Below are 15,156 nucleotides of genomic sequence, written 5' to 3' on the forward strand. Positions count from 1 at the left end.
GGACATGTGCATTTAAATAAATTTTAAAAAAAGGTTTCAGAATGTGTCAGTCTGTAAAAGTGATTTCAAAGTGTAAAAAGAGATTTTCACTTGGCCCGAAAAAAAAAGAGCAGTAAGTGTGCTTTCAAATTGGCAAAGAAATTTCGTTTTGGCAATAAAGTGAAAACATGACTCTGTGTGCATAGAAGAATTATAGGCAGAAATTTATTGCGTCTTGCTCTGGTGATTTCACAGTTGCAGTAGATGGAAAAGAGGAGCGAATTTTTGGGGGAAGAAGCAGAGGCTTAGCACACACCCATGTGCTTGCCATGTATAGTCATGCACAGTAATTAGAAGCGAGTGGGGTTTTCAGGTTTAAGTCTGTAATGCAAATACATTCAGCATCACTAAGGCTGGTTGCCCCTGCTGGAGTGTAGGCAGTCACAGAGAATACACACGGTGGTGGTCTGAAAAAAAAACAGCTTGGACATGTGCATTTAAATAAATTTAAAAAAAAGGTTTCAGAATGTGTCAGTCTGTAAAAGTGATTTCAAAGTGTAAAAAGAGATTTTCACTTGGCCCAAAAAAAAAAGAGCAGTAAGTGTGCTTTCAAATTGGCAAAGAAATTTCGTTTTGGCAATAAAGTGAAAACATGACTCTGTGTGCATAGAAGAATTATAGGCAGAAATTTATTGCGTCTTGCTCTGGTGATTTCACAGTTGCAGTAGATGGAAAAGAGGAGCGAATTTTTGGGGGAAGAAGCAGAGGCTTAGCACACACCCATGTGCTTGCCATGTATAGTCATGCACAGTAATTAGAAGCGAGTGGGGTTTTCAGGTTTAAGTCTGTAATGCAAATACATTCAGCATCACTAAGGCTGGTTGCCCCTGCTGGAGTGTAGGCAGTCACAGAGAATACACACGGTGGTGGTCTGAAAAAAAAACAGCTTGGACATGTGCATTTAAATAAATTTAAAAAAAAGGTTTCAGAATGTGTCAGTCTGTAAAAGTGATTTCAAAGTGTAAAAAGAGATTTTCACTTGGCCCGAAAAAAAAAGAGCAGTAAGTGTGCTTTCAAATTGGCAAAGAAATTTCGTTTTGGCACTAATGTGAAAACATGACTCTGTGTGCATAGAAGAATTATAGGCAGAAATTTATTGCGTCTTGCTCTGGTGATTTCACAGTTGCAGTAGATGGAAAAGAGGAGCGAATTTTTGGGGGAAGAAGCAGAGGCTTAGCACACACCCATGTGCTTGCCATGTATAGTCATGCACAGTAATTAGAAGCGAGTGGGGTTTTCAGGTTTAAGTCTGTAATGCAAATACATTCAGCATCACTAAGGCTGGTTGCCCCTGCTGGAGTGTAAGCAGTCACAGAGAATACACACGGTGGTGGTCTGAAAAAAAAACAGCTTGGACATGTGCATTTAAATAAATTTAAAAAAAAGGTTTCAGAATGTGTCAGTCTGTAAAAGTGATTTCAAAGTGTAAAAAGAGATTTTCACTTGGCCCGAAAAAAAAAGAGCAGTAAGTGTGCTTTCAAATTGGCAAAGAAATTTCGTTTTGGCACTAATGTGAAAACATGACTCTGTGTGCATAGAAGAATTATAGGCAGAAATTTATTGCGTCTTGCTCTGGTGATTTCACAGTTGCAGTAGATGGAAAAGAGGAGCGAATTTTTGGGGGAAGAAGCAGAGGCTTAGCACACACCCATGTGCTTGCCATGTATAGTCATGCACAGTAATTAGAAGCGAGTGGGGTTTTCAGGTTTAAGTCTGTAATGCAAATACATTCAGCATCACTAAGGCTGGTTGCCCCTGCTGGAGTGTAGGCAGTCACAGAGAATACACACGGTGGTGGTCTGAAAAAAAAACAGCTTGGACATGTGCATTTAAATAAATTTAAAAAAAAGGTTTCAGAATGTGTCAGTCTGTAAAAGTGATTTCAAAGTGTAAAAAGAGATTTTCACTTGGCCCGAAAAAAAAAGAGCAGTAAGTGTGCTTTCAAATTGGCAAAGAAATTTCGTTTTGGCACTAATGTGAAAACATGACTCTGTGTGCATAGAAGAATTATAGGCAGAAATTTATTGCGTCTTGCTCTGGTGATTTCACAGTTGCAGTAGATGGAAAAGAGGAGCGAATTTTTGGGGGAAGAAGCAGAGGCTTAGCACACACCCATGTGCTTGCCATGTATAGTCATGCACAGTAATTAGAAGCGAGTGGGGTTTTCAGGTTTAAGTCTGTAATGCAAATATATTCAGCATCACTAAGGCTGGTGGCCCCTGCTGGAGTGTAGGCAGTCACAGAGAATACACACGGTGGTGATCTGAAAAAAAAAAAAAGCTTGGACATGTGCATTTAAATAAATTTTAAAAAAAGAGCAGTTTGTGTGCATTCAAAATGGCAAAGAAATTTCGTTTTGTGACTATTGTGAAAAGAAATGTAGTAATATATTTAAATACAATAAAGGATTTTTTTTTTAGTTTTTTTCAGGTATTGCTGAAGAACAGTGAACAAAATTTAAGATGCCTACAAAATCTCGAGTTCAAAAAACGCTAAAAAAAAAACTATATTTGAGGACAACTGGAGGACCAAAGTTAGTAGAAGATGCTGATGTTGGGAAAAAGAAAAAATCTTCTGGTAAGCAAAAAAAACAATTCCTAAACAAAATATTGAAAACAAACAAAAATGTACAAAATGTCTGTTCTCGGAAAAATGTAACAAAACCTACAGAACAGCAAAAAATTGAGGATTTAGTTAATGCAAATATACCTTCTGCAATTGAAAAGTTTAACATAAACAGAAAAACAGCATTTAAAGAGATACGTAGAAAAATGTTTCAGAGAAGAGTTATGTCCAATTTGATAAAGGATATAAAGAAATATAAGCAAAAGGCTAAATATTATAAGAGAAAAAAAGAAATTGAAGCCATTGCAGCAAAAGCATTAGAATTAAAAAGGAAACTATTCATATTAATTTTGAATAGGATGCGTACATTAGATAAAATGGTTAATGTACTGAAATCACAAAGCAAAAGCAAAAGAGTAGTGAACAGAACAAACTTTTGTAAAGTGTTTTTAGGAAAGTGGATGCATAGTTCAAGTAGTGAACCTTTTTTTAATGAAGAAAGCTATTTTCAAAGTAATAGTTTGCTGCATGCAGTTGACACCAGAGGTCGTTCATACGAAGTAAAAAATGGTTGCATAATGGAGAAGGAGATAATGGTTCCAAGAGATGAGGTACAAGTGATGGCAGATGAGGCAATGGGGAGACGTCCTAAAGCCCCAGTGTACACTTGGAATTGTAGTAGTATTTGCACTGTGCGTCAGGAATCTATTGACAGATTTCGAGAGTTTCTAAGAGAATATAGTAAAAAAAGTGTAAAACAAAAGATTAAGGTGCTTCAAAGTCTGGATCCATGCAGAGTGAGAGAGAATACTGGTTTGCAGGGTCATTCTCTTGCTTGTCTATCTAGAAAAGTGTGCAATAGTGTTTTCCATCATTTTAGGATGCTGGCTGTTCATCATACTGAAATGAGAAAGTTTGTGAGACGGTTGTATTTTGCCAAAAGTCCAGCAATAAAGTTAAATGAATTGAATAGGGCTCTGTTCCGAGGAACGGTATCAGATGTAGAGAAGGTTGTTGATGAAATTCAGTTTTGTTACTTTGGTCCTGAACAAAACAGTGCAGAGAAGGACACAATAAATGAGGCAGAAGTGGAAGAGAATGTAGAACCCTCTGTAAGTAACACATTTAATGATCACATAACAAAATTTGCAATAGTCTCTAATGAAAGACCAAATGTTACTTGTATTTGTTGCCGCAGAACTCATTATAGAAAACAAACTAGGAATGTTGATCTCTACAGAAAGAGTGAAAATGAAGATAATTATAAGTGGATGGATTTTGCCACATATATATTTCTTGAAAATTGTTTTGAATTGGGTGAAGATCAGCGTATTTGCAAATACTGCTACAACAAGTTAGAGGAAAATAGAATGCCGACCAGAGCTGTACATAATAATTTAGAATTGGATGCTATTCCTGCTGAACTTTCTGAATTAAATACATATGAGTCTATACTCATTCAATGTGTTCATCCGTTCCAGACCATAGTACGTATGGAGCCCAAAACTGGTAAATTACCTCCTTCAGATTTACTGAGAGGTTTAAAAGGTAGAGTGGTGTATTTGCCCTTGGATTTGAAAAAAAATATGGAAACTATTGATGCAGATACTTTGGAAACTGAACCATTAATTATTCTGGTTAATGGTGTCCCTACAAAGAATAAGAAGATTTGGCAGGAGCTGGTAGATGTGCGGAAAGTACAAAGAGCAAATTTGTATTTGAAAAAAAATAACAAATGGTATGAATCAATTTATATAGAAGAAGAAGAAGAAGAAGAAGATTTACAAGGAGACACAGAAACACCAACTGGACAAATTGAAAAAGTGGACAAGTCAAAGGAAGAAGAAATTTATGAACATTTTAGCATACATCCTCTCCATTCGAAAGAAGTTATGGGAGACAATATTGATCTCTTTCAGATGAAGAAAGCAAAAGGAAATCCCGTGAGTGTATGGGAGGAGAGCTTGGAAGCTCGATGTTTTCCCCAGCTGTTTCCTAAAGGAAAAGGAGGACGATACGATGAACGTCCGGAACAGATTCCAGCTTCTGAGTATCGGACTACAAGACTATATGCTGAAGATCCCAGATTTCGACAAAGTATCCCTTATTTGTTCCATCTTTTATTTGAAAGCGACTTGTCTGCACTGTCTTATGCAGTAAATCACATTTTAAAAAGTGGAGTACATTTACAAAATGTGTCTGCTAAGGATTTTATGGAGAAAGTGCAGCACCGAGATGATCATTTGGAAACACAACTGATCAATCTGATGGCTTGTCAGCGTGGGACAAATGAATATTGGTACCGACGCCATGGTGAACTAAAATGCATGTTACGCAACTTAGGAACACCAACATGGTTCCTTACCCTAAGCTGCGCCGAGTACGCTTGGGATGATTTACTGGATTTTCTACGAGAGGCCAATTCAAACATTGAAAACATCGAATACAAGACAGCAGGAGAACTGTGCTCATTGGATCCGGTTAATGTTTGCAGATATTTCAATCATAGATTTGAGGCTATGATGTCCTTCATCTGCAATAAAAAAAATCCACCCCTTGGAGAAGTAGTGGATTTCTTTTGGAGAAAAGAGTACCAGGCAAGAGGTGCTCCTCATATTCATATGCTGCTGTGGATCAAGGATGCCCCAAAGTTTGGAACAGATACTGATGAAGCAGTGTTATCTTACATTGAAGAATATGCAACATGTGCTATACCTAAAAACACAGAAGAGAACAAGTTAAAGGAGCAAGTTCTACGTTTCCAAAGTCATCGGTGTGGAAAATACTGTCGACGGAAATACAAGAGCAAAGAAAAATACTACACTAAATGTCGATTTGGATTTCCTAGACCTGTTCTTACAAATGGAAGAGTCAACAGTTTTATGTCAGCTGTGAGACATACTATCACAAGAAAATCACCTAAGAATACCTACAACCTTAAAAGAAAAGAAGAATCAAAAAATATAAATGACTACAACCCAGTCATTTTATCCATGTGGAACGCTAACATGGATATACAGTATGTTGCTGACAATTCCATTGCTGTTGCTCGATATGTAACGTCTTACATTACGAAATCAGAAAAAACAGAATTGAAGGAAATGTGGGAAGAGATTTCTCACGAGAAGACTGTCAGTAAGAAGCTGTACAGTTTTAGTTTGAAGATGTTATCGCATCGAGAAATTGGATCCTACGAATGTTCAGATAGGTTATCTTCTGCAAGTCTCTACTCGAAGTCAAGAAGAATAATTTGGGCAAGTTTAGGCCTTGCAGCAATGAGAAATCGGGTACTGAAATCTGTTGGAGAAATTGAATATTTGGCTGAGAATGACCCAGAAAGTACAGACATATTGAAAACAAACATGTTGGACACATATTATCCCAAGAGAAGTCATCATCTGGAGAACATGTGTCTCTATGAAGTGCTGCAGAACTACATTTATTCACGGAAAGCTGCAGAAGACATCAACAGTGGAAAATATAAAGTTGTTGGTGAAGAAGGATGTTTGGTGAAGCAAACCAAAGGAAGTTTGATAAATCACCGGAAGCTGAGTTGCGACACTACCGACAAGAAAGAATTTTACTACTTGGCTCTTTTACAGTTTCTTAAACCATGGCGTACAGAGGATGAACTACTGGGAGAATTCCAGAGCTATGAAGATTCTTTTAATGCTTGCAAAGACAGCATACAATGCAGTACATTCTCAACTTATCTGCAAATGTTAAATGAAGAAATTGAACAGGAAACTACAATTGCAGCAGAAATAGCTAGAGACAGTTCTCAGGACAGCCAAAGTTCAGGAACATACAGTCAAGATCCCCTAGGACAACCAATCGTTGAAAATGAAGCATCAATAGCCATGAATGAAGTGGAAACGGCTATGAATCAAGCTCAAGAAGAATTTATAGACTTAGAAAATTTGGAAAGACAACTGAATCAAGAGCAGCAACAAATTTATGAAGAGATCAAAAACAAAATTGATCACAGATTTCTACATATCAAAAAAGAGTGCTCATGCACATCATTTCATCCAATCAGGATGTATGTAAGCGGACAAGCTGGCACTGGAAAAAGTTTCCTAATTAAAGTCATCAGAAGCTACCTAAAGCAAAAAACGGATTCTACTTTGTCTTGTGTGGTTACTGCTCCAACTGGGTTAGCAGCATATAACATAAAAGGAATCACCTTACATCGTTTGCTAATGTTACCAGTGGAGCATGAGAACAAAATACAATTCAACAAGCTAACTGGAGAAGCATCCTTAGAAGTGTCAAGAGTATTGAAGAAGATGCAAGTTCTCATTATTGATGAGGTGAGCATGGTATCAAACTTAATGCTTGCCTTTGTGCATTTAAGAATGCAGCAAATTTTGAAGACAGACTATGACGTGTTATTTGGTGGAAAACACGTCATAGTTTTTGGGGATCTTTTGCAACTTACTCCAGTTAAAGGACAACCAGTGTTTAATACTGTGACACATGAAGACACGAAGAAGTCATTGGGAAGCATTGGAAATACAAATATTTGGTCCTTCTTTGAGTACAAGGAACTTACAACTAATATGAGGCAAGCAAACGATGAAGAATATGGAAGTATTCTGAAAGATATCAAAATTGGACTACTCACAGAAGTTGGCAAAAAAGCATTACAGAGTCGGCTGCTACATAACTTATTTCCAAAGGAAGAAATAGTTGCAGAGAAAATATACAAGAATATTGCAGAAAACAAAAGTGTCATCTGCTTAATGCCAACTCTACGTGAATGCTCAATATTTAATGAGGAGCTTTTGAAATTGGAAAATGAAGACATCATGAAATTGGAAGCAGTGGACAAAATTGAGGATGGAAGAATTACTGTCACAGTAACAGGCAAACTGAAAAATAAATTGGACTCACTAGAGAAGAATATCTCCAAAACAGCAGGATCAGAAAAAAATCTATATGTTTGCATGAACTGTAGAGTGTTTTTAAGGAGAAATTTGGATGTTGAAAAAGGCTTAGTGAATGGAGCGATGGGAAGAGTTGTGGGTTTTATTAATTATCAGAAAAAAGATGGAATTGAATGTTTAAAAATAAAATTTGATCAGATAGAGGAAGTTAAAGACATTTGTCGTTGTTCAGTTCGTTTCATGCTTGTGAAAGACTTATATGTACGTAGGAAGCAGTTTCCGTTTTCACTAGCATATGCTGTAACTATCCACAAGTCTCAAGGATTGACTGTAGATTGTGCATTTGTGAACATTGGTTCAACTGTGTTCAAAGAAGGTATGGCATATGTAGCTTTGTCACGAGTCAAAACATTATCAGGTTTATTCATGATTGACTTTGATGATTCAAAAGTTAGTGCTGATACAAACTGTGTAAAGGAGTATAATAGATTAAGAAGAACCTATGCTCCTCATTTAGGTCAGTATCCTGTGTTGGAGAAACGTGTAGTTTCTCGTAAAAGGAGAAATGAGAATATCTGTAATGAAGATGTAGAGAAGAGGAAAAAAAAGAGGAGTGATGTAATTGCAAGCAAAAAGAATAAGGAAAATTAAGAACAGGTTGTAGGATGTCATTTTGAAAATAGCTCTGGTGTCAACTGCTACGCTAATGTAGTGCTGAATGTTGTATTTTATCTGGAAAGTTTGCAAGAGCAGATAATAGTAAATCAGGGAAAAAGATTCTGTTCAGAGCTCAGTCTCCTTTTTCAAAAGCTGAGTAAAGATAAAACTCAAATAGAAAGTGCTACTGACATTAGAAAACTTTTAGATGTATGTTCAGGACGAACACAGTTTTCTCAAAATGTACAGCAAGACGCACAGGAATTCTTGTTGTTTTTTCTTCAGGTAGTGGAAGAAGAAGGAGTTCCCATTGACATTTTTTTTGGTCTCTCTTATAAATGGGAACATTGTTGTGAAAATTGTTATAATATATGTGGCTCTATTGTTGATAATGAAAGGTTTATTTATTTGACATTGCCAGAGAGTAAAACAGTCACTTTTGCAAAATTAGTTAAAGATGCTAATCATAGCATGAAATGTGGTGAGTGTAATTCTGACATGTTTTCAACATTAATTTTAAGGGAATACGGACAGTATGTAATTTTAATGATGCAACGATGTAGAGCTGATGGTTCAAAATTGGATACTTTAATAAAGAAGTTTACAGGACAGCAATTATCAATTTCAGGAAAAACTTTTGTAACTGTTGCAATAATTTTCCATGATGGACCTACTGTTACTTCTGGACATTACACAGTTTATCTTAAATGTGAAAAAGGCTGGACACTGTGTAATGATTCCCAATTGATTTTCAAACAACGTTTGCCTTTTGATTTAGCAAATTCCTATCTAATCTTTCTGAAACCTAAATTTTAGAGAGACTTGGCAAGATGTGGACAAAATATTTTTACCATTTTACTGGATTACCATTGCAATTTTGTAGAAAAAATATTTTTTAAAATTATCATTTGGCCTAAAGGAAAGATAACCAATTGTAATGTGGACTTTTTAAATTTTTAATGCAATTTTGAAAAACCAATAATTTAGAGATAATCGGTAACTTCTGCACATTTTAAATTTTGGAATGCTATTGGACTGCCATTGGAAATTTTTACAAAAATGATTTAAAAAATTACTATTTGGCCATGTGGAAAAGTAAGCAATTCTATTGTGGACTAAATAAATTATTCAAAAAATTTTTGTGAACCAAAATGTTACAGAGAATCGGTGAGATCTGGACAGATTAAACTTTAGAATTTTAATGGTTTTCCCTTGGAAATTTATTCCAGGGAAAAAAAAAAAATACAATTTGGCCTAAAGGAAATAAAATCAGATGTATTTTGGAGTTATTTGAGATATAATATTGTGATTATACTCCTGAAACAAAAATATCAGACGGTATTTTAAAGAAAAAAGTATTGTTTTTAGATGATATTTTTTTAGAATAATATGCATTTCTGTAATGATAAGTTTAAGTGAGAAGAGATTCTGGGCTTTTTTAATACAATCTTTGAGATTGTTATTTTTTTTTGCCCGCTGTAAAATGATGAATGCAATTGCTTTCACAATTTATAGTGAAATGCAATATATTCTGAAAACAGCAAAAATAAGGCAAAAATATTTTTTGGTAAAAAATGTAAATATGTGTACTGTATTATAAAATGGTTTAAAGATATTAATACTTTTTTCTTTTTTTTCAGATCGATATAGAAAATTTTCGTAAACTACAACCATTTTAAAAACTATTTTTTAAAAAAACAAATGAATAAATATTTTTTTCAGTGAGTATGGTAAGTCAATAGTAATAATTGTAGTCTTTCAAGGACCTTGTAATGTGAAAAATGATTTTTAGTGTTTTTTTTAAAAAATAAAAAAAAAGGTACGCTTACCGTACGCGTACGGTAAAAAAAAAAAAAAAAGTTTTTTAAAAAAAATGTAAAAAAAAGATGAAAGATAAGGTTGGCTCTTAAAAGAACCGTTGTGTTCATGCAGGGACAGAGGAAAGGAACCATGGGAAAATCATTCAAAGCTACAAATGTGCTGATCTATTTTGTTATTCACTAGGGAAACACTGGTCTCCCTATAACAAATTAGAGCTTTACAAAATGTGCAATGAATATCAACCTTCCGAAATCGAGGGTTCATTTCCAGAGGGCCAGCAAAAGGAGATTCTCCCCCCACAGATGAAGGGCTCACCTGAGCTGCAGAAGAAGGAGTAAGCTCTGCAGGTGATGGTCCAGGCTGAGCTGCTGTGGATGTACTGGCTCGTCTTTCTGAAGAGTTACCTCCAAAAAGTTGAGCATGTGTCCTTTTGTGTACATCCTTGAGGTGCCTCATCATGGTGTGATTCCCAAAGGAATACTTCCTGTCAGGATTACCTCTAGAAAGTACACGCTGACACAGCTTGCAAGTAACTAAGGGTGCATTCACCTTTTGCTGGCCTTCTGGAAAAGTAAAATAATCCCAAACATAAGAAGGTTTTACTTTCCTCGCTCTCTGCCTCAAGACAGTGCTGCTGGTGCTAGCCTCACTCTCAGAAGAGCTCTGCTGTTCTGCCATCGTATCCCAAAGACAAACCAGCTCCTTCTCCCAAGGGATCACAAGCAGAAATGAGGGGAATGGGTGTGGTGTAGGAGAGTTCTAGAACTGAAAGTAGTTTCAACCAATCAAAAGTTGTGTTTCAAGATCACATGACCTACCGTACGCTTACGGTACGCTTACGGTACGCTTACGGCAAAAAGTACGCGTGCGCGTAAAAAAGACACGCGCTTGCGCGCATGCGCATAACAGTCATTTCCCGGCACTTCCGCGTAACGTGCGCGTGTTGCGTAAGCGCGCACGCGTCCCACGCGCAGTACGCGCGCTACGCAAAGTACGCAACTATACGCAAGCAGCGTAGATAGATTACGGACGGTGCGTAAACCGTACGCTTACCGTGAGCTTACGGTACGCGTACTATAAAAAAAAAAAAAAAAAAAAAAAAAATCTGGAAATAAATGTCACTTGTTTATTTTAAAAAATTTATATAAAATAAATATTTAATGATTTTAAAAAATTAAGCATAGTCTTTATAAAAGGTAAAAAATTAAATTAAAAATATGTTTGAAAAAAATGAAGAAAAAAAACAAAAAATAGCATTTAAAAAACCTTGCAAATTCACTGAAAAAAACATGGGTTTCACACACGTTATAGTTAGGAATTAGCATTTAAAAAACCTTAGAAATTCACTGAAAAAACCATAGGTTTCACACACGTTATAGTTAGGAATTAGCATTTAAAAAACCTTAGAAATTCAGTGAAAAAACCATAGGTTTCACACACGTTATAGTTAGGAATTAGCATTTAAAAAACCTTAGAAATTCAGTGAAAAAACCATAGGTTTCCCACATGTTATAGTTAGCTGGACATTTTACTCGTAAAAAACCAATGAAATTGCCCCGTTATAGTTAGTTCAGCTAACTATAACTCGCGCGCCCGCAATGCACTGCTGATGACGTCACATATTACATCACTCATGACATGGTCAGTGACATCACTCATGACATCACTGATGACATCTCAAATGACATCACTGATGACATCACTGATGACATCATCCTTGTGATAGAGTGGCAGACCTCCTCTCACCTTAATATAAGCTTTGATACACACATTCAAAAATAGAGACTAAAAATTTCAAAACAATGGACATACCAATACCAGTTACAACAACCTCTTCAGTAATTCTAAGATCCACATACTCATCCACTCATTCACCAACAGTCCTATACAGTCACTCATACATGTACTCACTCATCATATGTACTCATACATCTATACATCCTGTTACACAATGCCACTCATCCATAGAGTTACTCACACACATAGTCACTCATGCTAATAAAGAATAAAACATACATTTACTTGCATATACAGTAATACACACACCACCATACTTACTTCTACGGAAACTAACACATACTTAGTCTTTTAAACAATCACTTATAGAAACACATACTTATTCATACAGGAACTCTTTCAATCTCTCCCTCTCATATATACTCACATATATACACCAATACTCACATATACTAGTTTAAAACATATGTAGTTACTCCTGAAGACACTATTGAGACAGTCATTCACTCACTAACACACCCATACACACACTCATCCACCCATACAGTCCTGCACACATGCTGTCTTCAACACATACAAACAGTGAGTCACTCATTCATGCATCTATGCACTACGTAATACCCCCCACCGTACCATACAGACACTCAGACTGATACTCAAAAAAACAACTAATAACCTATATAGACACCCATGTAGCTACTCACCAACCCATGCAGCCACTTATACACAAAGTGAGAGATACACTTAATCAGTCAGTTACACAATCAATTTTTCAAAAACAAATCATCCATTTAGACACTTATATACCCATTTATTCTTCCATCGACCTTGAGATATACATATATAAAACATATGTAATTTTCAGAATAACACACATTCACTGGATGATGTCATCAGTGATGTCATCAGTGATGTCATTTGAGATGTCATCAGTGATGTCATGAGTGATGTCACTGACCATGTCATGAGTGATGTAATATGTGACGTCATCAGCAGTGCATTGCGGGCGCGCGAGTTATAGTTAGCTGAACTAACTATAACGGGGCAATTTCATTGGTTTTTTACGAGTAAAATGTCCAGCTAACTATAACATGTGTGAAACCTATGGTTTTTTCACTGAATTTCTAAGGTTTTTTAAATGCTAATTCCTAACTATAACGTGTGTGAAACCTATGGTTTTTTCACTGAATTTCTAAGGTTTTTTAAATGCTAATTCCTAACTATAACGTGTGTGAAACCTATGGTTTTTTCAGTGAATATATATATATATATATATATCCGCTTCTGCCTTGTGAGGAATAAAGCTGCTTTGATGATCGAGTGGGCTCGTGTGGATTCTTTTTTTGGCCAGGAATCAACTGTTTCGAAATATATATATATATATATATATATATATATTATCTGCTGGCAGTCGCCAGTAGATAGTTATAGTTAGGACCGTGTTTCCATAGGAAATACGCAACATTCTATTTGGAATAACTTTGGCGCCGGTCGACGAATCCTCGCGAAATTTTCAAAACTAATGGGGCGCTACGCTCCGCTCCTACCCTGAAAGTCTCGGGGAGATTCGTCTAGCGGGGGCTGAGAAAAAAGGGGGTCCCAAAACGCATTTTCCCCATGCATTTTCCAATAGGACCTTTAGTCGAAGGTACAGCCCGAACGGCTAAACAGAATTACTTGAAATTTGGCAGAGAGGTAGTCCTCAGGTCAGGCATGTGCCTTTTGCATATATGGTGTAAATCCGTTCAGTAGTTCCTGTGAAAATCAAAAGTAAAATCATATATATATCTGGACGGAGCCTAACCACACATCTCATTGTGAGATCTGATTGGCTGTCAGCACTTCATCCAAGAAGTGTTGGCAGCCATCTTGGGACCAATATACATGATAGCACCTCATTAAAAAGCATTGCAGTTATTAGAAGGTTTTAAGACTTTAGTTACATTATAAATCATTTGTTGATGGTACCATACTCATTTTAGGAATTGTGGTATGTTCTAAGGTGATTTTACCATGTAAAAAAGCCTTCGGCTGGGATATCATGAATCATGTTTGAGAGAAAACTATTTTCACATGCTTTTCCCACAGAGGTTTGGAAGGTGATCTATAAGCTAAACTGAGAGCATATTTTCTGTAAATTCACATTATCTTTCTCAGTCATGTGAGAATGAAGTCTGACATTCTCAGTAAAACATGTATATCCAACAAGGGCAGAGACTGTCAGTTGATTCCTTTGTGTTCTACTGCAGCTTCACAGAATGTTCCAAAGAACAACTAGAGCGCTAACAGTCTTACTTATGACAAAGGTATGGCACACCTGAAGCCATCTTGATTGGAATAAAGTGGTAACATTTAAAACATTGAATTTAAAAAGGAACAAAATGAGAGGGTTCGTTTTGCCACAGAATGTATGATTAGTGCTGCAGAAAGAAAAATTAGGGCACATTTTGAGTGACTTCTCAAATCCTCTTCTATTTCATTAAATAATTCTGAGATGCAGACTGAAACATGCACTTTCAATACCAGCAGCAGACTTCCCTGGTGAGCAGTAGCTTTACCACAGTGATCTAATGAGCAACTAGAGTGCTAACATTCTGAATTTATGGCAAATGTGTGACACATCTGAATGCCTTCTTCATTGAATCAAAGTAAAAAACTGACAGTATGCCTACTGAGGAGACTGCAGTAAATGAGGAAATTAGGAATCTTCATAACAAGGTTCCCAAGATGGCCACCAGAGACAAAAGAGCCTAAATGTAGCACAAATATCACCGAGATGTAGCCCAAGTATAGCCCAATGACAGAAATCCCAGAGTGTTTTAAAGAGCAACTAGAGCGCTAACAGTCTTACTTATGACAAAGGTATGGCACACCTGAAGCCATCTTGATTGGAATAAAGTGGTAACATTTAAAACATTTAATTTGCAAAGGAACAAAATGAGGGGGTTCATTTTGCCATAGAAATTATGATTAGTGCTGCAGATAGAAAACTTAGGGCACATTTTGACTTCTCAAATCCTCTTCTATTTCATTAAAAAGTTCTGACATGCAGACTGAAACATGCACTTTGAATACCAGCAGCAGACTTCCATGGTGAGCAATAGCTTTGCTACAGTGATCTAATGAGGAACTAGAGTGCTACCATTCAGAATTTATGGCAAATGTGTCACATCTGAATGCCTTCTTGATGGAACCAAAGTAAACAAGCATTGAAAATGCAATAGGTCTCGCCCTCGTTTAAGATAAAGCAATTCTGTTTATAATTAGGTGGCTTTTTAGCTTTGCTTTTATTAGTGTTTTTCAAAATGTCATATACATACCATGCATATGTATGCATATATGTATATGTATATGTTTGCATGAATTTATATTTATATAGATATGCAGATTATATGTTTATATATGTATATATATATACACACATACATATATAAATGCATATGCATAT

Source organism: Triturus cristatus, chromosome 3_1 (assembly GCF_964204655.1).
Source record: "Triturus cristatus chromosome 3_1, aTriCri1.1, whole genome shotgun sequence".
Lineage (NCBI taxonomy): Eukaryota > Metazoa > Chordata > Amphibia > Caudata > Salamandridae > Triturus > Triturus cristatus.